Source organism: Schistocerca cancellata, chromosome 2, assembly GCF_023864275.1.
Source record: "Schistocerca cancellata isolate TAMUIC-IGC-003103 chromosome 2, iqSchCanc2.1, whole genome shotgun sequence".
Lineage (NCBI taxonomy): Eukaryota > Metazoa > Arthropoda > Insecta > Orthoptera > Acrididae > Schistocerca > Schistocerca cancellata.
In genome coordinates, this window is record NC_064627.1 from 349,670,261 (window position 1) to 349,696,505 (window position 26,245).

The window sequence follows — 26,245 nt, forward strand, 5'->3', positions numbered from 1 at the left end:
CTCGCGGGAGCGTCACACAACACACCAGCTCCGCTGTCCTCCTCCAGCCAGACTCTCTCTGCTCTGCCCACGCTCCACGAGGCTGAGTTAACACTACCAAAGATCCTAAACACTTTGGTTCTCCACACGACCTATCGATGTAATCGTTCGATAGCATAGTTTTCCCTAGGCAAGACCCAGCGTAAAAATACAAATAATATTTACAAAACAAACCAATTATACATCGACATAAATGCATAAATATACACTCCTGGAAATGGAAAAAAGAACACATTGACACCGGTGTGTCAGACCCACCATACTTGCTCCGGACACTGCGAGAGGGCTGTACAAGCAATGATCACACGCACGGCACAGCGGACACACCAGGAACCGCGGTGTTAGCCGTCGGATGGCGCTAGCTGCGCAGCATTTGTGCACCGCCGCCGTCAGTGTCAGCCAGTTTGCCGTGGCATACGGAGCTCCATCGCAGTCTTTAACACTGGTAGCATGCCGCGACAGCGAGGACGTGAACCGTATGTGCAGTTGACGGACTTTGAGCGAGGGCGTATAGTGGCCATGCGGGAGGCTGGGTGGACGTACCGCCGAAGTGCTCAACACGTGGGGCGTGAGGTCTTCACAGTACATCGATGTTGTCGCCAGTGGTCGGCGGAAGGTGCACGTGCCCGTCGACCTGGGACCGGACCGCAGCGACGCACGGATGCACGCCAAGACCGTAGGATCCTACGCAGTGCCGTAGGGGACCGCACCGCCACTTCCCAGCAAATTAGGGACACTGTTGCTCCTGGGGTATCGGCGAGGACCATTCGCAACCGTCTCCATGAAGCTGGGCTACGGTCCCGCACACCGTTAGGCCGTCTTCCGCTCACGCCCCAACATCGTGCAGCCCGCCTCCAGTGGTGTAGCGACAGGCGTGAATGGTGGGACGAATGGAGACGTGTCGTCTTCAGCGATGAGAGTCGCTTCTGCCTTGGTGCCAATGATGGTCGTATGCGTGTTTGGCGCCGTGCAGGTGAGCGCCACAATCAGGAGTGCATACGACCGAGGCACACAGGGCCAACACCCGGCATCATGGTGTGGGGAGCGATCTCCTACACTGGCCGTACACCACTGGTGATCGTCGAGGGGACACTGAATAGTGCACGGTACATCCAAACCGTCATCGAACCCATCGTTCTACCATTCCTAGACCGGAAAGGGAACTTGCTGTTCCAACAGGACAATGCACGTCCGCATGTATCCCGTGCCACCCAACGTGCTCTAGAAGGTGTAAGTCAATTACCCTGGCCAGCAAGATCTCCGGATCTGTCACCCATTTGAGCATGTTTGGGACTGGATGAAGCGTCGTCTCACGCGGTCTGCACGTCCAGCTCGAACGCTGGTCCAACTGAGGCGCCAGGTGGAAATGGCATGGCAAGCCGTTCCACAGGACTACATCCAGCATCTCTACGATCGTCTCCATGGGAGAATAGCAGCCTGCATTGCTGCGAAAGGTGGATATACACTGTACTAGTGCCGACATTGTGCATGCTCTGTTGCCTGTGTCTATGTGCCTGTGGTTCTGTCAGTGTGATCATGTGATGTATCTGACCCCAGGAATGTGTCAATAAAGTTTCCCCTTCCTGGGACAATGAATTCACGGTGTTCTTATTTCAATTTCCAGGAGTGTATATATACAAACAGTAAAACAATTACAATATATAAAGAGACAGAAATGTCATATCTTCAGGTGACAAAATAAGGAAAAAAAGTTATAGTACAATAGACGGAAATAGGAGGATATGCATTTCCGGCGTTACAAGCTCCGTCTTGCATGAACCACATCTTGTCGAAATCAGGGTTACTTTGGGTAATGGAGGTGAAATCATCTTCCAAAACCTTCACAGTCGTTGGGTAGTCACCGTGCCATCAAGGAATATCGCACCAATTATTCCGTGACGAGACGCTACGCACCCCACAGTCGCCCGCTAAGGATGAAGAGACTTCTTGATGGCGAAATGCAGATTCTCAGTGCCCCAAACGCGCCAATTTTGCTTAATGACGAACCGTCCAAATGGAAGTGGGCTTCGTCGCCGAAGCAAACCATATTCACGTACTAATTCCCATCATGCCCCGCGGGCAACCGTACAGTTTGAACGTTCTAACGCATGCTCTTTAGAAGTTACGACTATTTTATTTAATGTAATTCAGCTAATTCACCCTGTACCCGCCCTGCAAGAAAGCTCCATTCCCGAGTCACGCTGTGCTCTTAGTAGCCACAGGGGTAATATGACGATGTAATGGCGCCAAGGACTGTGAGTTCGATACCGACTCTGTCCGAAAGACTGTGGCCTGGAACATTGCTGTACACTGTACAAGATAAATAGATGAAATTGGTTCCAATATGAGCAATATGTCCTCTTACTGCTGAGGCTGCAAATTTGGGTGAGGATGTCAGAACAGCTAACTTGACGACCACAAATATCCTGCCCTTCAGTGAGATCGACATAGCGTAACACTGCCAGCTTCGTTGGTGTGCTCTGGAAAGCAAACTCACATAACAACCCAATCTCTTGGCTAGGAGAACATATATGAGCAGATAGCTAGACGTCTCTGTTTGTCTTGTAACTTGATTTTGCAAGCATTCTAGAACCTGTTTCCCATGACACTGAGTTGTCAAATTCTTTTTAGTCGGCAGTCATATCCCGCACAGTGCACAGGCAGTGTGTATGGTCTGGCAGATATTGAAAGTTGAACGTTAATGTTTCTTTGGAAAGTTGGCCACTGATTCTGCTGTGGTGTACATACGCAAATATCGCGAGTAGTAGAGTGCCAACAGCTGTTGAAAGGAGTCGGAAGTGGTCGGACGCAGCGTGCGATGGAGAGAAGCCGCGCGACATTAGAGGTCTCAGCCTGCCGTGTTCTTGCCAGTAGCGCCGGCAGAGACTTTGGTATTACCCGAGGATTTTTGGAAATTTGCCTTTTTGCTGCACGTACTTGTTGCTTGCTTGCGCACTGGAGGGATTTTGTCAGATTTGTGTATGCATACATTGAGAGTAATGTTTGTACCTTTGCTGTGGCTAGACACTTGATTATTGTTTGTAGATATTGTGGTATAATTAAAGTTATTGCTAATGATACTGTTGAAAAAATGCAAAGGTCTGTGTAAAGTATGTCAGTGTTTAAATCATGGATTTTGTGAATAGAGTAAATTAAAGTTTTATCGATTTCTTTCATTTTTACACCTCCTAAGACTCGTTGACCAAACTCCCACTGATCATTCGTAATATGTATATGACAGTATTTGTTTCAGTAGTTGTGACCATGCATTGCACTTTGCATGGTTCGCAGTACTGATTTTGAACTATATTTCGCATGTTGCTGATCACGCAGTCGCACCTGCAAGACGTGGTAAGTTGTCTGTTGCGCACAGAAGAATTGCAGTATAGTTGTCACTAGACGTTAGAGTACATCTTAAAACTTGCAGTCAGATACTAGAGAATTGATTTTTTATGAGTTGAAGGCAGAGTAATTAATTTAATTTCTTTTTTTTTAAATCAGAGTACTAATAGTGTTAGAGATGGAACTTCACACGTTTCCGTACGTCTTATAAATCATGCAACAATCAATATACAACCATAAAAGTGCACCACGAAAGAATTTTCCGAGTGGCACTGAAACGGGTAAATGTTATGGATATGTGCAGATAAAGAAACGATTACGATTTCAGAAAAAATGTTCAAATGTGCGAGAAATCGGCACCATTTCAGAAAAAATGGATAATTTATTAAAGAGAAAGAGCTTCAGAAATTCAGCAAGTCGTTTATTTGTTGCTCACCTTTGGCTCTTATTCAAGCAGGTACTCGGCTTGGCATTTATTGATACGGTTATTGGATGTCCTCCTGCGAGACTTCGTGTTAAATTCCGTCCAATTTGCGCGTTAGATCGGAAAGTCAAAAACCTGATATAGTTGGTGGGCGCTGCCCGTACTGCTCCAAAACGTCTTCGATTTTGGAGAGATCTGCGTACATTGCTGGCCAAGGTAGGGTTTGGCAAGCATTAAGACAAGCAATAGAAATTCTCGCTTCGTGTAGGCGGGCATTATGTTGCTGAAATGTAAGCCCAGGGTGTTTTGACACGAAGACCAACTAAATGGGGCATAGAATGTCGTCGACGTACCGCTGTGCTATATGGGTGCCGCGGATGGCAATCGAAGGTGTCCTGTTATGAAAAGAAATGGCACCCCAGGCCTTCACTCCTTGTTGTTGGGCAGTATAACTGGAAGAGGGGAGAGGGGGGAGAGTCAGGTTGGTATTCTACCATTTTCCGGCCTGGAATCTCATTGACTGGAGTAGAATTGTATTCAGTAATGAGTTACACTTCGAAATCAGCTCCTACGAGTACCGAAGACGTGTCCAGGATACCAAGCTGACTGTTTCCCGCCATACGGTCTGACAACTAGCAGTAAATGGAAATGCCGTGTGGTTAGGGCATCCCGTCGGATAGACCGTTCGCCTGGTCCAAGTCTTTCGAGTTGACGCCATTTCGGCGACTTGTGTGTCGATGGGGATGAAATGTTGATGATAAGGACAACATAACACCCCGTCCCTGAGCGGAGAAGATCTCCGACCCAGCCGGTAATCGAACCCGGTCCGTTAAGTATGACATTCCGTCGCGCTGACCACTCAGCTACCAGGGCGGACACAACTAGGCGTGACGGTATGGCATGTCATTTCTGTTCACAGCAGAGCCCCTTTGATTTTCATCGGCGGCACCCTTACAGAACAGAGTTACGTCAGTTATATTTTACGTCCGTTTCTGTTGTCCTTCACGACAAGCCATCCTCGGCTTGCAATGCAGTTGTACTGCTTGTCCTCGTGCAAGCCACGCTACCTCGACCAGTAAGGTTGCCGGATCTCTCCGCAATTGAGAACGTATGGAGCGTTACGGACTGTAACAGTTCTGATACCAGTTGTAGCACTTCTGCTGCTAAATGTAACTGGGTTTTCTCTTTTGATGCAAGTCAATTGTCAGGATGAGCATTCTAAAGTATTATGTCAGGGTGAAAATACTAGATAAATTAATTTTTCTCTCTTAACAACATGTGGGCAGGGTGGGTTCTTCCTTGGCTCGGGTATGAGGTAGAATGAAACAGCAGTTTTACATAAGATAACTTTTATTGAAAGTTTCGTACAACTGTATCTTACTGGATGTTCTGGTTCGGAGAACGGGAGCTGTGTCGTTTGCGTAGCCTTCTGCTGCGGCAGCGGCGGCGGCGGCGTCTGATTACGCGTAACGGTGTGTATCTCGTGTCGCCGTCTCGCCCAGCTGACTGGAGACGCGCAGCGCGAGGTGGCCCGTTTTAATTATTGCGAGCGAAGTCGTGCATCGGATGGTGATACATCGGATGTGGCGTCCCAGTGTTTCTCTTCTCTAAGCGGCCGCGTGTGTTGTGCGTCGGCCAGCGGAGCGGCGCGGCGGGGGAAGGCCAGTGTCCCGGACTCGAACAACGGGCTCCCGCTTGCCAGTCTTCGGCTGCCAGATCTTCATCCCAGCTCACAGGTGACTGCTGATGTGAGGCCGTCTCCTTCCCGTCCTCACGAGTCACCCGGGTACGTAAAAATCAGACTTCAAATACCTTTTAACTTCTGTCTTCTGGCACCGAGTCTGCTGCTTGCTATTGTATTACAGCGGCGGACTTGGTGCGTCTGTGCATGATGCAGTCTCTTCTTGCATGACGGTCTTCAGCGCCGAAACTGACTGAAAGCAACTGCTACGCTTCTTCACTTCTTCGTCTTCTTCGTCTCTCGACTCCGTCTGTCGGACCCACTGCGTCTCGCGTATTTATTTACTTCAGTTTACTGGAGGTGAACGACTTCACGGTCATTACCTCTTCTGTCACGTTGAAAAGCTTCTCGAAGAATCTTCTTAACGTCCGTCATTGGCTCTTGGAATGTAGGCGAGGGCCTTTGCTCACATGCGACAACTGAGAAACACGTGAGCCGGTCGGGCGATGCCCTGACGGCTGAATCGACAGCGCCCGCTTATGTGGAACTTGCTGGCTTCACGGTCATTGTCTCTTCTGTTCTGCTGTTCTGCCCGCTGTTTGCCAGTGTGTAACTCTCTAAACTAAACCAAGTTTTTCATTTATATTCTAATTTCTACTTCACCTTGATTTCACTAATTTATTTGCTTAAGTACCACTCAACAGGACAGAGTCCTGTAACGATCTCGGAATTTCGATGACAGATCGCACCAATTGGACAGAATGTGGCACGACACCTCTCAGGACGACGTCCAACGACTCTATCAATCAGTACCAAGCTGATGCTTGGGTTATTCTGAAATTGTAATCATTTGTACATGCACATCCCACCTACAAACATCCGTGCCTGAGACCTGATAATTAAGGAAGGCAGGATTGGGTTACGATTGTGGACGGGGCCCGAATCAATTACTATTGGTTCGCTTTGCAATTTCACTCATTTATTTTAATAAATAATTTTTGCAAACAAGCAAATGAGATCGCAACCAGACTTTTAAGGCACGTAACCACAATCACGGCTGAAGGCCTTTAACGCTAAAAATGGCAATTATTTAAAATTTAACAAATACGTAAAATACAGACAGCAAATAGTTTTGGAAAACAAGCCAATGTGGTCACAATCACAATTTTAAGGCAACTAACCACTACCACCGCTGAAGGCCTTTAACGCCCAAAATGGCAATTATTAAAAAAAATTAACAAACATAAATAAAATAGAGACAGCAAATAATTTTTGAAAACAAGCCAATGTGGTCGCAATCAGAATTTTCAAGCAAGTAACCGCAATCACAGCTGAAAGCCTTTAACGCCAAAATGACAATTATAAGAAATGTAACAAATATACTGTCAAACGGTGAATGGCATAGCAAAGGTCAATTAAAAAAAACAACATATCAACAAACAGGTGAGACAAATTATGGTAACTTAATAAGACAATAATAAAATAAAACACAAGGGCCAGTGACAGATAGTGCTTCACGAATCGACCTCTGAGTAGGTCACACCAAAAACACTTTCGCGAGCAAAGAGAAAGGTAGCCAAGAGTTGCATTCAGATGGCAAGATGGTAACTCGGACTAGTGGCAGTCTAACGAGCGACTAATGATAACCTTGGTGAGGCTACTTGACATCCAACAAAACAAATGCAAGATGTAAAATTACGCCAAAACCCGAACTGGCGGTCTGGGCTCCGCCTGCAGAATACTGTACTTAGAGCGCCCTGACCAAGAAAGAATCACTACTAGTAAGGTAGAAGAACGCCAACCAACCTACAGTCAAGAAGCTGTCATTACACGCCTCACCAGACAGCGGCGCCAAGGCGAGGAAATGTACACTGCCTTTACATACACGAACACTCAGGGCAGGTAACATGGGCGTTAGCGGCCTCAAGACAGAAAAATACCGCTGGTTGAACTTAGCAATGTAAGAAACTGAATGTGGTAAATAGCAATTAGAAGTTCAGCAAGGCTAATCAGATCCGTTTTCCCCAGGTGCTCCACTCGCTGCTTTTCGCCTCGGTGGCACTACAAGCAGCAACATGAACCCAAGTCACTCGAGAACCGCGAGATTTCACAATGGTGGAGGTTTCTCTACGCGAATGGCAATGCACTCAAACATGCAGAATCCGGTTTCGACGAGGTCGTGCACCCTCGTGACCACCACCCTTCGATCCGGCAGTGCATACACGCTGCCAGTGGTCCCGGCGTGTTGTCGCTCTGCACGGACCTGGCTGCTCTTGCGTCCCCAACCGAACTGCCACACTCACACCACACGGAAGAAGCACAAAGTCGCCCCAAAGATAGGGCGCCAGTTACGACATAGCGATAAGTCAACAGCTGCCACTAGCGGACCGGCAACGCTTACGAAACTAAGTATCGTCTGAGAGAGATCTTGCCCTAAATTTACAGACGACCTTAGGATAGTTCTCTGCAGCACCAGGGGATAAAAATTTCTGCATTTTACAAAAGAGTAGATAAGTTTTCGATATACAGTTCTGGAACAAGAATTAGTGCGAGCCTTGTTGACCCATCTTTATGTCTGTAAAGCATCGGCATGGACTGTGAGAAGTCCTACCCATTCCCGACCTGACACTTCTACTTTTTAATATACAAATTCAGTCATGTTTAGACTGATCAACTTATTTTTTATCCGAAGTACAAGTTTAGTTACAGTGATTCCAAAGATCAAGCTATATTTTAATCTTCTTCTCTCTATTCTACTTGGTAGATTTTTCGCCTTTGTGAGCGGAGGTTTTGGAAAGCCAGCTTGTAGAAAGAGCAAGGGATGGGAGCCGAGATCTCCCTCTCTGTTACTCTGTAGAGAGTACGGATGAAATGAGAACTCGTCACCTGGTGGGAGGAGGTGTTGAGGCAGACGGGAAAGGGCGATATGTCACTGGCCCATATTGTTTCCACCCACAGCACGTTTTAGGTTATATAACATAACACGAGAGTCCAACAGAACGCTAAAAACTGGCGATCTATTCAGCCTAGCCGCAGCAGTTAAAAGTCTGTTTTACTGTTAGGCCCTTCCATCTGACTGCTTTCTGCAGAGGACAGTTCCGCATGTCTCTTCTGAAAGCAGCCACACAATTCAAATTCTGTTTGTTTCAGCACTGGGTGAAAGGGCATCTCTACAAAGAGACGCCAAGACTTGGTGGGACTTGACACGTCTTCTAACCACGAGCAAGACTGAAACGCTTTTGATGTTCCTAAAAACACACAAAAAGAATATGTATTGTTGGAATAAAGAAGCAAGATATTGACGCATGATCGCCAGTCTGAAATTATCACAACAGCGCAGACAAAAAGCCGCCCGATTGGAGAATGATTTTTACCGTGGTTTTGGTGTAACCAAACATAATCATTATGCCACTGACTAGACCTGGACGAACTTTTTCAGTCACTGGTAGGCGATTTTGAGCCGCAACGCCGTTAACCGCTCTCTTGCCGTCGGGAGGAAAAGACCCACAATCACCAGCGCTGCTGTCCTTCATGTAAGGAAAATCGTAGCACACGTGCAGTTCGTGTGCTTAGATGGTGCTGCAAGCAAATCACCCTGTGCTCTGTATTGGCAGCAAACAGATGATTTTCACGTGTTACTATTCAATCACAGGGTACACGACGGACGTGAAAGCGGATTTCGTTTTCGTACACGGTGATTGTCGCCAAACTGTTAGAGCGGCGGTGAGTTTCTGTACCGAAATACATCATTATAGTGCTCAGTTCTCACGTTCTGTCTTTGCAGTCATTATATAAGAATTTCAAGACATTGGAAGTGTGAAAAATGAAATTTGCTAACTAAAATGAATAGAAATTTTGTTCTTATCCATAATGGATATGAGGTTGTCACTGTTAAAATCAGTGATAAAATGCAGGTGATAAAATGCATGCTCCCACGTTTCACAGTCAAATGCACTAGAAGTGATTCATTTAGGAGAGGCAGCTTTCATGATGAACATTTGCTCCTTGAAAAAGCGTCAATACTAGAGCGTTTTTTTGTGAAATTTGGTGGAGCTTACATTTTAACACTGAGCACAAAATTGATGATAGCAATACTACTAACATTTTACCAACAGCAACAAGACTCAATTGGCATGTGGCTACGAGGAGGCTTGAATGTGCGAGTGGAGTCAGCCACAGCAGTGTTCTGTGAATTCAACAGATCTCATCCCTATCATTTATTTCCCGCTATCAACAGCTTCATGGGAATCTCTTTCAAAACTGGTTACAGTTCTCCGAATTGTGGCTGCGAGAACTGCAAATATATGCTGTATTTCTCTGGAAGATTTCGTTTACGGTTGGAGAACACTGTATACAAACGATGGGCATTGTAATATAGACAACAGGTCAGTGAAAGCTGGTTTAAGGAAATAGATAAATTACGACAATTGTTTGTCAAAGTGTGTTGCGGGCTTCTGAAGCATCAAATCATTGTTCCCTGATGCGGCTGAAGAGCGAAAAATATCTGAACTGAAATAACTGACAGACAGTCTACCGCAGTTATTGAAGACATATAAATCGATAAGAAGAAAGTCATGTGGTACCATCGTGACGAATGTCCCGCCCAATTCGCAAAGATAATTACAGATTTGGTTTAACATAACATTTGGAGACGTTAGAACGGTCGTTACGGCCAAACCAAATGGCCTGCACGTTCTGCGTAATAGCACCTTTGCACTTTTATCTGTGGTGAAAAGTAAAATATTGGCTGCATAAACACCGACGACTGCCGAAGACATGATACGCAGCTGGCACGGGACTACGCTGCGTTAAGTCCAGATGAAATTCAACGTGCAAGCTAGTCTGTTCGGATTCGTTTTATAGCATGTCATTTGAAGTACTTAATAGTAACGAACATACGAAAGGGTAATGAGGTACTCATTTGCTTGCATGCAGTACGGTCGGGCAGACTTTTCTAGGGGCTTTTCTCTTGACTGTATAAGGGAAGATCGAGACGCAGTTATCTTGTCACAATTTAATCAAGTTCTGCAGTCGTTTCACGGGAAACAGCATAGAATGCCACGAAAACATCGGTTTCATAACACGGTAGCTGCAACATTGAAAATTACTTGCGTACGTCAGGAATTCAGCCAATTTTTTTGATATAATGCCTATATTTCACTACTAAAAACATCTGTTTCATAGTTCGGCAGCTATCAGCGTTGAAAATTACTTGCGTGTTTCAGATAATCAACAAATTTTCCGGTATAATGTCGATGTTTTATCTCAAGGTAGATACATTTTGGGAGACCTGTCTCAGCTGTTCCCCACTGTGTAGAATGGGATAAACAGCATGGCCCGTTACAATTTTGTCGCCTTCAGACTCGGAATGGTGTTTATCCCGGGCAGCTCGAGCGGGCAGATTACAACACGGCTGGTGCCCAGCGACATTCATTTGTCAGCTTCACACTGACAGCTCGCAGAAAACCCCGGGCACAGTAGATATATGCACCGGCAGGCAGAAAGGAAAGAAACACAAGCAAAATAGTGTGCTGTCTCATCAAGAATGTCGTGAGTACTTTGGCTGTGAAACCCTCTGTCTAGGACGAAATTTTGCATCCGTTGTTCAGTGTTATTGTCGGTTTGTACGGTTGGATATATCTCCGCTTCTGAAAATGTAGTATTTTCATCTGAAATAAAACTTTTCTCTTTTAAATTTGCCTGTCCTATATCCTTTATTGTGTTGGAACCTTTGTTTTCCTTTCTTTCATTTACCTGATATGTGGCATACGTCATGATTACTTCGAAGAGCTACTGACAAAATTTCTTTATTTAACAACCTTTTTCGGTTTACGGAGTATCATCAGATTCATTAAAGCATTTAAAGCGTCATATCTGACGATATAAACTCATTGGGGTCAGATGATAAAATCCGTGAATTCGTCAGTGTTGTTACATAATGATATAAATTACATCTTGAAATACACTGAACTCATTCTTGCATAATCGGCAGTCAGCATTAGCGACAGGAATGGAGACATTATGCACGTAGATATGTCTTGGTTGTGATAATGTCTGTTAACGTGAACAAGACGTACATAACAATCTTCAATTTTACAACGCACGAAACATCATTGCCGTTTAGAGAACTTTACATAGAAAGATAAACAAATTCTAGACGTCCATCATAGCAGATAACTGTGGTCGTCAATAAAAGTCCTTACCGATGGTTTCACCAGAGAAAGAGTGAAAATAAATATTCGTCAGAGAAGCAAAACGCTTATTTATATTTTCCAAAATATACCGGTCACAAAACTGTAGTCCTTGATACTTAGAACATTAACCCATCACGGCATTCCAATGATGAAGTAGAAGAATCAAAAATATTATACATTCTGAAAGGTCTTCTGCTGCATCAGATACCCCACAACAGAAGAAATTAGGGAATATACGAAAACACACGGAGGGTCATACCTTCCCTCAATCTAATCACGAAAGGAACGCAGAAGGAATTAATAGACCCCGTTAAAAAGTTCCCTTCCAAACCGATCATCATCGTCGGTATTACACGAAGAATGTACGAGTATGCAGGTATAGCATCGCCCTGCTATGAAAAACGCTAAAGGACTATTGATTGTATTCAACTCCTGCTGACAATTAAATCAGCACGTTCTCTAGGACAGAAAACCATCCAGGGACACAAGCATGACGAAGGTTATTCTAGTGGGCAGTGTCACTCGTTTACTATTTCTACTGTTTATGGTAATAAACAGACTCGTTACAGGGATGTGCTTTGCACGTTTTGAAAATCAGACCTTAATTTAGAGCAGTGTGAAAGACTGTATTTAATGAAAAACCGGAACGAAGGAGACGAGGATAACATGAATAACAGCTTATTAAAGGAATCGATTAAGTCATGAAAATAAGTCCATTAAAAATGTTCATTAACGTGATGTAAAATTTTAGCATAGGCTCAGTTACAGTTAAAGCAAATTTCAAACGTACATTCAGTTCTAGGATACTGGATAGTTGAAATTGTATACGAAAGAAATCAACTGTAAAACGTTTGTACGGAGAATGGTAAAATGATGCTCAACTCACGTATGAAGTGTTCGTAACATAGCTTATCGATCGCATACAAGCAAGCACTGTGTGAATGGTCACAGCCATGTAAGACTTTCAGGTGAATGTACCGGAAATGTTCAAGAATTGGAGAGATACTTGAAGGTAGGGAACTAATAAAACTTGAAATGTGCGAACATGTAATGTACGAACATGCTGAGGTCCCCTACAGAGACAGTGAATACAAAATTACATTTATAACATCTACTTCCGTTCGTAAGAGTACTTTTTCTTTCGATAATTGACTTATCAGTGGAATAGGAGAAAAAGACACTAGAAAACAAAAAATAAAGTTTCTTTATGGTACACGCTTTAGTGATACACACGAACAAATAAAATGGAAAAGAAGAGACAAAGCGATTACTTCTAAGAGGCAAAAACAACATGAAACTTTATTCATATCCCTTTTCCGATCCTGTCAATGTCAAGTCATACCAACACACAATGCCAACGGTTTATTAGTCAGGAGTGCCATGAATTATTTATTTCGTGCCGTGCTCTAGAAACATTTAGCCAATGAATTCCTCGGCGCAGAATAAGTAGCGTAACTTTATTGGATTTCTCTGTGAAAAGTCTGTTTCCAGGTGTTACAAGTGAGTAAGAAGACCGTGAACTGTTAGTACTGAATACACTCTGGTGGTGGATGGTCAAGTTTTCTACTATATTGTGTAGCTCTCAATCAAATAAGAACCGGAACAGACATGTACTGCAACGAACGTGAAGCCAACTTCCTTGTCACGTTGCCTGTGATGCATGGACTTTGGAAAGTGATTGGACTGGCACCTCTACGGAAGCAACCTGCCTTGCCAGTCTTCTGGAAGAGACTCTTTAGTCCTTCAACGTTCTGGCTCGTCGTAACTGTTCTAAATTTTGTATGGGTTACGTACACTCGCAGACAGCAGTATCTCTCTGTTTCAGAAGTCGTGCCGGTGGTGTACTTGGTTGTCGAAATAACTGGAAGAATAAAATTGGTGGTGCTATTAGCAACATGCGCCGTAAGTGGGCTACGACAGCTACAGTTTCTCATGATGGCGTTGAGTTTCACAGACACTCGTCTGACCGAATGCGGAAACGGAAATCGGAAAATTCTTAGATTTGCTATTCCCGCTGCTTACTGCGCAGCGGTTTGCAGCGTGGTCACTCCTACATTCATAGATCAAGGTGTTTGCCAAGGATGCTACCTCTTGCTCGAGTCGATGTTGACACTGCAGTTCGTTCTGCTGGTGCTAGAACTGTGGGCAAGGCTGAGACGACTCCAAGAAGCTCTGTTCGGGCTAGCACTACACTTCTGCGACACTGAGCTTGCTTATTTACTAGGATGTGACCCATTATCTACTGCACCACGTACAAGACTGCGTCAACTGAAACAGGTACACATAGCACTGGGTCGTGCTTCCGAGCTCCTGCAAACTCACTTCGGTCTTCCAGTGGCTCTCGATATAGCGCACAGTGTCTGCGGTGCTACGTGCAGCGCTTACGAAGTGTTCATGATGATAGTGAAACCGCACTGGATAGTCCAGTTCGCGTCCGCCGGGTCCATCAGCACTTCACTGCTGTGGTTCACGTACCACGCCGTCAGACTGCTGGCTGTCGCACTGGCGTGTTCGGCAGCTGCGGACGTGTCGGCGGAGACAGCCGTCTTCATCCTGAGGACGTCGGCAGTGGCGGAGTGTCGCCTGCCTGAAATGGACTCCTTACGGTTACTAACGCACCACGGCCTTCGACTGCGCTTCAGCGCCGCTGGGTTTTTCACGGTTGACCGCCGACTTTTGATCTCTGCGGTAGCCTTTCTCGCTACATACATCACTATCCTCGGACAGCTTAGCACCGCAAAATGACAATATCCTCAGGTTCACTAGCAATGTACATCTTCATGGTAGTTGCAAAAATGTGATGCATCTTACTTGCAGCAATAATATCTTGTTTTTCAGACTGGTCATCAAACTCATTAGTGTTATATGTGATATGACCGCTACAATTATTATACTTTTTCGGACTGTTAAGCTGTGGGATTACTCATTATGGAAGACATCTTCAGTAGAATGAGGCGATAGAAGTGGGTGATGGTGACATCGATTCACGGCACACAAAGGCTCGCTACTCGACCACAGATTAATGGAATGCAAAACTATAATATTGTAACATTTCCGACCGTGAAAACTGATGTTTCATGAATACAATATCTAAACATTTAGCGTGTGTAAAAATATAGGCACGACATACTGTACACGGGCTAAGGCAATTGAAACAAACAATTGTAAGTATTTACTCCACTTGTTTGTATACTTTTAACCTTTTTGTAACTGAGCTACTTCTGTCTGTAGCATGCGACGTACGAATATTGCACTAGTAATTTCACTCTTGCTAAGCTACTTTTCAAGCAGTAACGAATGTGTAAGTTCCTGATGGTAAATAATTTACCATGGCGTTTACTAGATGGCAGAGGTAGATACTTTATGTTGTCAGCCATCGACTGTAGTGTCAAACTAGTTTAACAGTTCAGCACAGAGATTTCATGTCAGTATTGTTAACAGTTTTTGCTTATTTCATAGCCAATACTACACAAAATAGTTCTTGTACCAATGTCCAGTATCACCAGCTTTGTTACAATTGGCTTATCAATAAACACTGTACAAGGACTAAATATTAAACAATGTTTGTTTGCTTGACAGCTACGTAAATGCTGAACCTCACGAAGTAAGGTGTCTAGGATTATACGCGTATTACCATTGTGTAGGATCACATACTAAAACGATAGTTAACTTCAGTATTTCCTCATAGAATGAAGGCTTTCACGGCAGGTGTTGTCATCGCTTAACACTTCCGGGCTGAGATGCCGATTGTCCTCGGAGGAGCCCTGCCGCAGTCGAAGGCGAAAAGTCAGGGGAGAGTTCTATGTATGGACCACGGCATCTCAGCCCAGAAGTGTTAAGTGATGGTTCAGTATTTCTGTTTGTAAAAGATGTGAATGAAAAGACTGTTGTGTTCATGTATCATCCACAAACCAGCTATATTAACTGAAGAGAGTCTAAATTCCAAGAATGAGTGTGAAATAGCGGAAGGAAATACTTGCGTTCTTTCTATCTACTACTGAATAATGCTTTAGCTGGTTAAATGAAGTGGAGCTCAGTATCTCAGAGTAAATGTTTTGTTATACGTCTTGTGCTATCCAGAAGAAGTCGAAACAAACAGCCCTCAGTTAAATTCAATTGATTACTTGCGTGAATTTCTTCCGTGTCAGACTTCACTTACTGGAAAACGGTTATAAAAAGGTGAAATGAAGTCAAAGTCTCAGTGAAAGTTAAAAATAGGACTGCTCATTCGACTAAATGAACGAAGTCTGGCCACTGCTGGTGAAACTCCACGCAAAAGATAGTGAAGGCATAGTTAATAAGTCATATTTAAAGATTTAACTTAGTTTTGACCGAGAAGTCTTTGGTCGTTTGGTGTGCTTCTTGTGACAAGATACAAATTTCTTCACAGAAAGCTGAATATTCGGCTTCCTGACGACATCAGAAGGAGCCTGGATAAAATCGCTGTAGAGGTCCAAACATCGAGTGTTCCAGAAGTTTTGAAGAGGGACGCATCGTAACGATTCACGAGATTCTTACATCAGTTACACTGGCCATGAAAGCTAGCAAATTGAAATAGTTACAATGCCTCAGACCGACAGTTAATTTGGTGGAAGTGGTGCTGTTGAAGAAACATCGACTAACGACTGCATCACGTATTTTATTGTTATTAACGTAACTGAAATTATGAGTATTGCATTGACTGCGTTTAACATTTGAAAGCTAATCACAGCGGTCACTCCACATGAAAGACAGGGTGATGTAAACACTTACCCTCAGTCATGGAACGGAAGTGTTACGACTATATGTTGCTGAATACTTATAATATGCTGTATAGCTGTATGGATTTGAACAGGTTTTTGGACTAAATAATCGTGTTAACAACCACAAGTTATGTTAAAATCAATTTCATTTTATGGTAAACAGGATGGACGAAGTCTGCTCCATAGCATGAATGTTACATTCAGAACGAGTAATGTGAGTAGTTAGGTTTTGCTTTTAGTTTTTTGGTGGTTTTCTACGTGGTCTTCTTTATTTCTTGTGTACCTTAACAAACCGTTGGTGATGAGCACAACTGCCGCTTCCTTTTCGGTAAATGACAAAAGTATATTTCTTCTTGCAGCCGTTAGTAGATATTTTCCCATCAGTTTGACATTTACTGAATAGATTAATGTTCTGAACTCCAGTTCCTTAAGATATTCCTAACTGCTCTAAGTTGCAGTCGGAATGGTGCTCTTTACTTTTATCGACATGATTGTCAGTCATAGTCAGCGGTCTAATGTGTATTGAATAATATTATGAATGAGCAATGAAAACCGCTATACGCAGACGGGTGAATGTTCCTAGGATGATAAATCTACGGCCCAATGCAGCTGGGAGAAGGCTGAGAGCAGGGAGGACAAGAAAGGAAATTTGGGCAATGTTCAAGCACCAGCTACGAATTTTAATTCGCTACTTGTCGAAGTCTTATGTTTATCCGTCATAAACAGATGGCTGGATAGCTTTGGGGCTGGAAAGCTTGGTGGCTTGTTCCACTGATTCGCTGTATTGATGTATCCAACACTTCTTGTAATTTTGATATTTTTCATTGTTTTCTTTTGATTTGTCAATGGTATATGTTGTTACAGTCCATTGTTTTCATTTAAAGTTGATCAATAGTGAAAAATCAATAATAATTATATTCGGCGTTGCAAAAAACTGTAATTTAACAGGAAGAAAACAAGTTTAAAGGCAGAATGGAAGAGTTTGATAATGGCAACGTAGCTCACATTTATTTAGCGTATGAAGCAAATGGTGGACTGGCGAGCAGGCGAAATGATTATACCCCAAAAGATGTCCCAGTCGTCGAATACTGCGGACGACAAATTATTATACTCTGTGGTGTGCATCAAAGTGTTTATGGAACAGCATCGTACCTCTTCATAGGGAACATCATGTGGCATAGCGTGACTCTTCACACCCAAGAGAAGTGTTCAATAAGTAACCAACACATTTTTCTTTTCTGAAAGGTTGGTTTTGTTGAGGACTCCAGTAGACCATAGTATTCCCCACCCTTTTGGCTGCAAAACCTAGTTTTTCAACATAACCTCCGCTCAATGCGACGACCTTAAGCGACGTCACTGGAAGGGCCTGTACGCCCGCACTGTATTTGGACGAAGCCTTAGAATATCTCTTTTCAGATGGTCTAGCTCCCCTACCATGCTCAGACTTCTGTCATTCCACTAGTGCGACCAATATCGGATTAAAGAAATGCATCGAAGCAGTTAACAGTCGTGTTGTTATATTTGTTACCGGGAAGTTTGATCAGCACGCAGGTACTGCGGAGGTGTTTAGTGGATTCAAATGGGAGTCCCTGGAGGGAAGACGACATTCTTTTCGTGAAATACTGCTGAGAAAATTTAGAATACCAGCATTTGTACCTGACTGGAGAACGAGTCTACTGCCGCCAACGTACATTTCGCGTGTGGACCTCGATGATAAGGTACGGAGTCATATTTTCTCTATTTGGAATGTGGAACACAAAAGTGGTCCAAAAAAGGGTCCAATATTCAAGAAGGCACATTTTCAATAAATTACCAGCAACCGTTAGGAACTTGGTTTCGGATAAAGCACGGTTTAAACAGAGGCTGAAAGACTTTTTGATAGGTAACTCCTTCTACTGTACAGATGTACGTCTTAACAGAGACTGTTAAGCCAGCTTAGTTAAAAATGTCTGTTTTGACAGCACTTGGTCACAATAGTCATGATTAGGTATTTTTTGTATGATAAATTTATTAATAATGCATAACAATGTTTCAGTCTGACAGCGTGTTAATTAATTAAATATTAGCTGTTCCAGTTTATCGCATTGTATTCGCCTATTTTGACAATCTCCTGACAGATTATCGGGGTAGTAAGTATTCTATTCATATATTGTATTTTATTCATATTATGTATTATATTCATTTTTATGTTTTTATGTTATACTTTCTGACATGTTCCACACCCACGAGAATCATCTCATTTTCTTGGTCTATGGAACGAAAACTGAATCTAATCCAATCCATCAGTAATATAAGTTACACTCCACTATACACCATACTACAGCTTGAGGAGTATCTACTACGTAGACGTAGATGTAGAATTGACTAATAGTGTTACGACGTACAACGCACCATGCACCACAATGTAGCAGCAGAGTATCTGCTATGTAGATGCAGACACAATGCTTAACCCTTTGATCGTGTTAAGTTTGAAATAACTCTTGATTTTATGTAGAAACAACACTTCAAATATCTACTTGCTTTATCAGTCTACTTTCACTTTCAGATTTGTTCTCATACTTCCTGTTGCTGTAGCACGAGGGGCGTTCAATAAGTAATGCAACACATTTTTTTCTCGCCTAATTTCGGTTGGAAAAATGCTGGATTCGTTGTGTAACATCGTGGAATATTCGCGCTTCAGCTCCTATACTGTCATGTAGTTTCGATAGGTAGCAGCGCTATTGGTAGTCTTCAAAGTGGCATCTGTCACGGAGGCGATTTCCAAGCAGAGAGCTGTCATTGAGTTTCTTTGGTTTGAAAACCAGAGCCTCATCGATATTCACGGGAGCTTGCAGAATATCTACGGCCACCGGGCAGTGAACGAAAGCCAGGTGAATCGTTGGGTGAGGCGTTTGTCATCATAACAGCAAGGTCGATCAAACCTGTCCGACCTCCCTCCGTGCTGCACGCAGCTGTGACTCCCGCAATGTTTGAATCTGCGGAGACTCTCGTTCGTGGTGGTCGACGGAACACAGTAAAACACCTAGCTGCACAACTGGACGTCTCTGTTTACACTGCTAACACACTTGTCCACCTGTTGGGGTACTCAGAGGCGTGTGCGCGCGCTAGGTGCCTCGCCTCCTAAGAAAAAGACCATAAGAAGCAGCGAAGGAGCATTCTGTGCGGTTTTGCTCGCGCATTACGAGCCTCATCGTGACAGTTTTATGTCGAACATTGCCTCAGATGATGCAGCATGGGTTCATCACTTCGAACTGGAAACAAAACGGCAATCCATGATGGGGCGCCACCTGTCCTCCGAACAAAAATTTCAAAGCCGCACTCTTATCCGGTCAGGTTATGGCGACGGCCTTTTGCGAATCTGAAGGGGTTACTCTGTTTTGTGTCCTCCATCATGGCGCAACTACCAACTCTGAGTGTATTGTGCTACCTTTAGGAATTTGAAGAAACGATTTCAGCGCGTTCTTTGGCACAAAAATGCAAACGAACTTCTCCTTCTCCATGACCACTCGTGATCTCACAAAAGTCTGGCACAGGAGAGGAGGCCACAGAACACTGGGCTGTTCCTCCTCATCTACACTACAGCCTGGATCTCGCGCCTTCCGACTTCCATTGTCTGGCCCGATTAAGGATACACTCCGCGGGAAGCAGTACGTGGATGACGGGAAGGTTCTTGACGTAGTAAGGCGTTGGCTCCGACGTCGACCACAAGGGGCGTTTTTCATTCTCCGTTTTAGCAAGTTTAGTTCCATATCACCGAGTGGCGTGACTCTTGTCAAAACTACTGCATAGCGTAAGGAGGGTACGGACCTCCCATTGCACCATTGGTATTGAAGGCTGCAGAGTACGATTGTTTTTACTGAAGTTTGTGAAAAGGTTATGTATTCCTCCCATTACAATCCAGACATCTTACAAAAGTTCGGGATGAGTTTGACAATCGTCTGGATGTTTTCGTACCTCCTGTGGGGCCCACATTAATCCTTAACTGGAATCATATAATTTTGTAACTTAATGGGTTTCATGCTGTCTCTCAGACTACTGAAGTTACTATTGAAATGTACGTTATTATTCTGTTAGTAGTTACACCATGTATTTTTAAACACGAGAAATCGAAATAACAGGAAAAAAATTAATAATTAACAAGACCAACAGAAAATAGGCAGTTGGATTTTCTTACGTTTCTCAAAAGTCTAGAACTAAAACTTCTGAACATTAATGCAGTGCTATGCCAGTCTTTTATAAATCAAAAAAGAATCGCAGACAGAAACAAAATAGGAGAATAAAATCACATTTTATGTTAACTTTCAAATTGTTTAGAGGTCGGTCACACAATGTCTCGCAATGTGGACCAGTATCATTGCTATCCAGAAGTTCATCAAGTATTTTTTCCAAATTCATTTCCAAGTTTGGTTCATTTATCGTACAATCAGAACAGGTCGAGTATAACCAGTCTGCATAGGCTGCTCTCTATGGTGAGATGCATATTTTGCAAATTAATTACGAATTACTGTCAATAAGCGAATAATCACTGTCTTTAAACCCAAAAATCCTGGACGCCTCATTATAGCCGGATGCTGTGCTTCCACTGACCAAAACTGCCAAGAAACTGATGGAAATGTAGCCTCCCACGTCAACGATACCAGCCACTTCCTTCCCCGACTCTCCACCACTCCTACATTACCTCCTGTTGACGCCATTTCCCTTTAATCGAACATTCGTTATGTCCATGATCTTGCCGCTGTTGATCGCTACGTCTCCCAACGTCCTTCAGACTCCAGACCCACTACCTCATTCCTCACACTACTTAACAACTTTATCCTAGCGTACAACATCTCCTTTGAAGGGACAGTATACAAACAAATCTGTGGTACAGCCATGGGCACCCTCGTTTGCCAACTTGTTTATGGACCATCTAGTGGAAACATTTCTAGCCCCCCCCCCCCCCCCACCCCTCAAACCTCTAGTCTGATTCAGGTTCAATGATGATATCTTCATGATCTATACTCAGGCCAAGACACCCTATTCATATTCCTTCACAGCAAAACACATTCAAGAGAAGGTCGGTATCTTTCACGTGGGAGGCTACATTTAAATCAGTTGATTGGAGGTATTGGTGAGTGAGGGTCGAAATACTGTCAGTGGGAGCTATAGATGGGTGTCAAGGATTATTGAATTTATTTTCAGTGATTGTTCGTTTATTGACAGTGACTCATAATTTGTTTGTACAATATGGAACCTCTACTAGGCCATCATTCAGGTTCAATGATGATATTTTCATGATCTATACTCAGGTCAAGACACCCTATCCATATTCCCCCAACAGCAAAACACATTCAAGAGAAGGTCGGTATCTTTCACATGGGAGGCTGGATTTCAATCAGTTTCATTCAAAACAGCCATATGCTTCACATGGTCCTTTTCAACACAACATGCTATCGTCCTGGACGTTCACCTCCTTCTGTCTGATGGCTCCATCCACAGGCCATCAACCACCAACAGTACCAATATTTAGACAGCTGCCATGCAATCCACATCAAAAAATCACTGCCATACAGTCTGGCTATCGTGAGACTGTACCTGCTGTGACAAGAGCTACCTTACCCAGTATACTGAAGCTTTCACAAAGGCCTTCACAGACAGGCAGTACTCCCAGACCGAGTCTGCAAAAAAATTTCCTGTGCCATATCCCCACACATCGCCAATTCTCCCACCACACCCCGAGAACCAGCAACAAAGGAGAATGCCCTTGTGGCTCTATAGCCCTCTCGACTGGAACAACTGAGCCACATTTTCCATCAGAGCTTTGGTTATCTATCAGCATGCCCTGAAATGCGGTATATCCTACCCAAGATACTTTTCACTCTTCTTAAAATGGTGTTCCATAGCACTCGACCTCCGCATCAGCCTAGCCACCCCTATACCAAACCGTTGCCAAGGATATAATATACTTGTGTAAGACCCAAGTGCAAGACCTACTCAGTCCACTAACCTACCCAGTCCTGTCACAGACTTATCCTACTCCATCAGAGGCCAGGCTATCTGCGAAAAGTATCGTGTCGTATACCAAATCTGCTACAATTATTTCACAGGTTTTTATGTTGGTATGATTACCAACTAGCTGTCTACCAGGATGAATGGTAACTGCCAAACTATGGCCAAGACCAAAATGGACCACTCTGTCACTCAGCATGCAGATGAACATACTCAATTTAAATGACTGCTTCACAGCCCCGACCATCTGGGTCCTCCCTTGCACCACCAGCTTTTCTGAACTGCACACAAGGCAGTTATCCTCACAAGACATTCTTCTATCCTCTGGCCTCAGCCTATGGTAAGCTACGTCCCCACATCCTCCACTCAACAGTTCCTGCCCCCTTTATTCTATCACCTCCTCCCAGTTCACGTCCCCTCACAATCGATGTGCGCCACTCTCTACCAATGGATCCACATGACTTTTCCCCATCTCTGCTCCTCTAGTTTCTCACTCCCCATTTCCCCCTGCCTCTCCCATACCTTGTAATGCTGCCCTGGTAAACTTGTTCTGCCACTACCTAGTCCCTGTACGATCAACAGGCAATGATGACTTCCCTCCCCACATCTGTACCTTGCTAACCCACCCCTTACCCCCAGCCCACTCTGGATTGCTCCTTCCATTTGACGTGGCACAGATGCATTGTGGCCTGAGCGGCAGGAGATAGCGGTCATGTGAGGTGTGCTTGAATGTGTGACTGTGTGTATGTTTTCCTTTCTGAAGAAGGCTTTTGCCAAAAGCTCATTGTGTTTCCTTGTACCTATCTGCAACTCAGTGCGTCATCTTTACGAAGAATGGCAATCTATCCTTTTCATGAAATTATTGGCAGTTATAACCATAATGAGCTACACCATAACTATCGGAATAAACAAGAAATGTTGGTACACTAGTTTGACAAATAATAATCACGCAACTTGTGTGATAAGTCTGCGAGACGGTCTAGAGATTTTAATGTGGATTTATTGTAGGGGAAAAAAGTACCAATGGCATCCAACTTAATAGCAATAAGACAGCATTGCAACTGAAAGTTACAAGGAGGGAAAGGGTGAAATGATCCAGGAAATGGTGAGGATAACCAGCAAGAAGTTCGACAGCTGCCTCACAGCAATACGATGTCAGTTAAGGGCTAGACCTTTGTAAGAAATAAACCAAAACTCTAGTGGTAAACTTAATTGTAAAAGGCACCACATGGTTGCACGTGAACGCAGGTAAAAATTATGCCCTTAAAAGATCGGAATGTTGTTGTGGAAATAAAATCTGCTTCTTCTTGACCCTATGTTACTGTTATTATTCTTGTAGAAGATATTACCTTGTGAAACTTTTTCCAGTTCATAACAGGGTTGGTACAACGACCATTATGCGTGATGATGGTACAATCTTGGTTGCTGCGTTAATTTTTTTGAATTATTTCCCCACGACAACTTTTACCTTTATTTATACGATTTCGACCTGACCGACGGAAGAAATACAAAAGTTCGTAATAATGGCGTAACCCCATTTACTGAGAAAATATTAAACAACCTACTGATATTAGGTATCATTGGGTACATGGAATACCGCGCGTAAAATATCCCAACATGTAAGTGCCTCTTGTTAAAGCCTTTAAAAGACTATGTGGTGTCCTATAAAATAGAATAAAACAAAAGATGACCGAAAGATATTTAAAAAAAAGTGTGACAAGCTTTGTCCCTCAACTGACAGCATGGACTGGAAATAAGAAGAAAGCAGCATATTACCTTATGAAATGAAATGAAATGATCGTATGGCATTGTTGGCCCGGAGGCTCCATGCGGGGAAGTTCGGCCGCCGTATTACAAGTCCTCTTTAGTTGACGCCACTTCGGCGACTTGCGAGTCAATGAAGATGAAATGATGATGAACGCACACCACCCAGTCATCACGAGGCAGAGAAAATCCCTGACCCCGCTGGGAATCGAACCCAGGACCCCGTGAGCAGGAAGCGAGAACGCTACCGCAAGACCACGGGCTGCGGACATATTACCTTATTATAGCAAACCAAACGGGTTCAGGCCTACAGTAAGGCCTTATATCATAAACAGGCCGAATGCATAGTGCATCACACTGGATGCGAAAACATACACGCCCCTAAGATTGTTGCACACAGCTCTCTGCAGATGATGCCTGCGTCCTCTGAGCTATTTCTTCCGTAGGCCAATCCGAAGACGCCTAAATAAAAGTGGAACACGTCATTGGGAAATAAAAAAAGTTTTAAACTGCAACTAAGGATGCTTGTTTCTTCGTATTGTCTTGTGAACTCGAATGAATCTTTTTGAAACACCTTGCATTTGTATGAGAACTGGGAACAGTTCAACGAGATAACACCAGAGATCTCCAGGGGGAATTCTCTCGGTATAGGAGTGTGTCACTGTGCAGAATAATCCTTCTAGTACCATTCGCACCACAAAGCAGCCTGTGATGTTGCGCTCACTTACTGACCGTGCCTCTCTGAGGCGCTGCTTCTTCTGGACCAACCAATAAAACCCTAATTCTTTAAAGAATCGAGCTCCAGTGCATAAAACAGCTTAAAAAGCGTGATTACTGTACAAATGAGTTAATGTGTTACATATCTGAGTTTAAGCATGGAAGAGGGAAAAAGTTTATCAAAGATTTGAAATTATGCTTCAAGTTTAAGTCTCTAAGCGTTCTCGTTGTGGAACACTGGATGAATATAATCTGGGTAATTTGCTCTTCATTTCAAGCAAAAGTTAATTCTTCACACTCCTCAATGTTGATGAATCGTATCTTCTGAACTATGTGTCATATGGCGATATTATTTTGCAAGTGCATTCAGAGACATATGTAGATACTGTCTGCAAAGTGTGTTGCGAATAGAGTTTGTAGTAAAGTGGTAATAAATTAAAGGGTCGTGTGTGATGCCAAGTTCGACTGCATCAGCAGCGAAAATGTAGAGCGATAAATTTCCCTTCGTCATTTCGTGGGCGAGATTTCGTAAGGGTTTTGAACTACATGTAGACTTTGTTGAAACTCACTAAGTGCTATCATTCTCAAACATAGACGAATATGGTCAGGGAATTTGTAATACTTGTCCTGTTGTGCCACGCTTTTAACATAAGACTGTACCTCGTAACGAGTGGATTATGACAGCATTTTTAATTTTTAAATTTGGTCACCGACTGCGCGAAAAATTGAAAGCTTAGCGCTCGCTGCTTCGCTCGCGTAGATTGTACGACCTGCAGTTTTTGTTTTTGTTTTTTGGTTTTTTGGTTTTATGTAATGGAATTTTAATTTGTCCACAAATTAGCTTCTCGCACTAATTAAGGCCATGTAAGCATGATCTTTCCCGAATGTGTTTCTAACCAAAAATCGATTGTGGTAGCTGGAGTCCAAAGTTTTTGGTAATCGTGCCTTTTGCGTTCTTGTGGGGATATGTGCAGAAATAATTTCATCCTCTAACAAATATTTCTTTATATATAATCAAGATGTGAAATGCCAGTTTTCATAAATTCAGCTTTGAAATTTTTGTAATATAACGAAATATTTCCTTGAAAACTTTTATCTCCTATTGCACTCCCTTAGTGGTTGAATTCCCAGAAACACTGAAACACGTAGTTTTTTTTTTCTAACCTAGAAGTCAAATACCTTTTGCGTACATCTAGGCCTAAAAATCCTTTAGTGGTTTTTTAGTAATTATTTATTTTCAAAAAAACATTCACCCGTTGTTTTACCACCTTAGTGGTTGAGTTTTCAAAAATTCTGAAGCACGTGTTTCTTATTTTCTCACTGAGAAACCAAATAAAATATTCGTAGTTCTAGC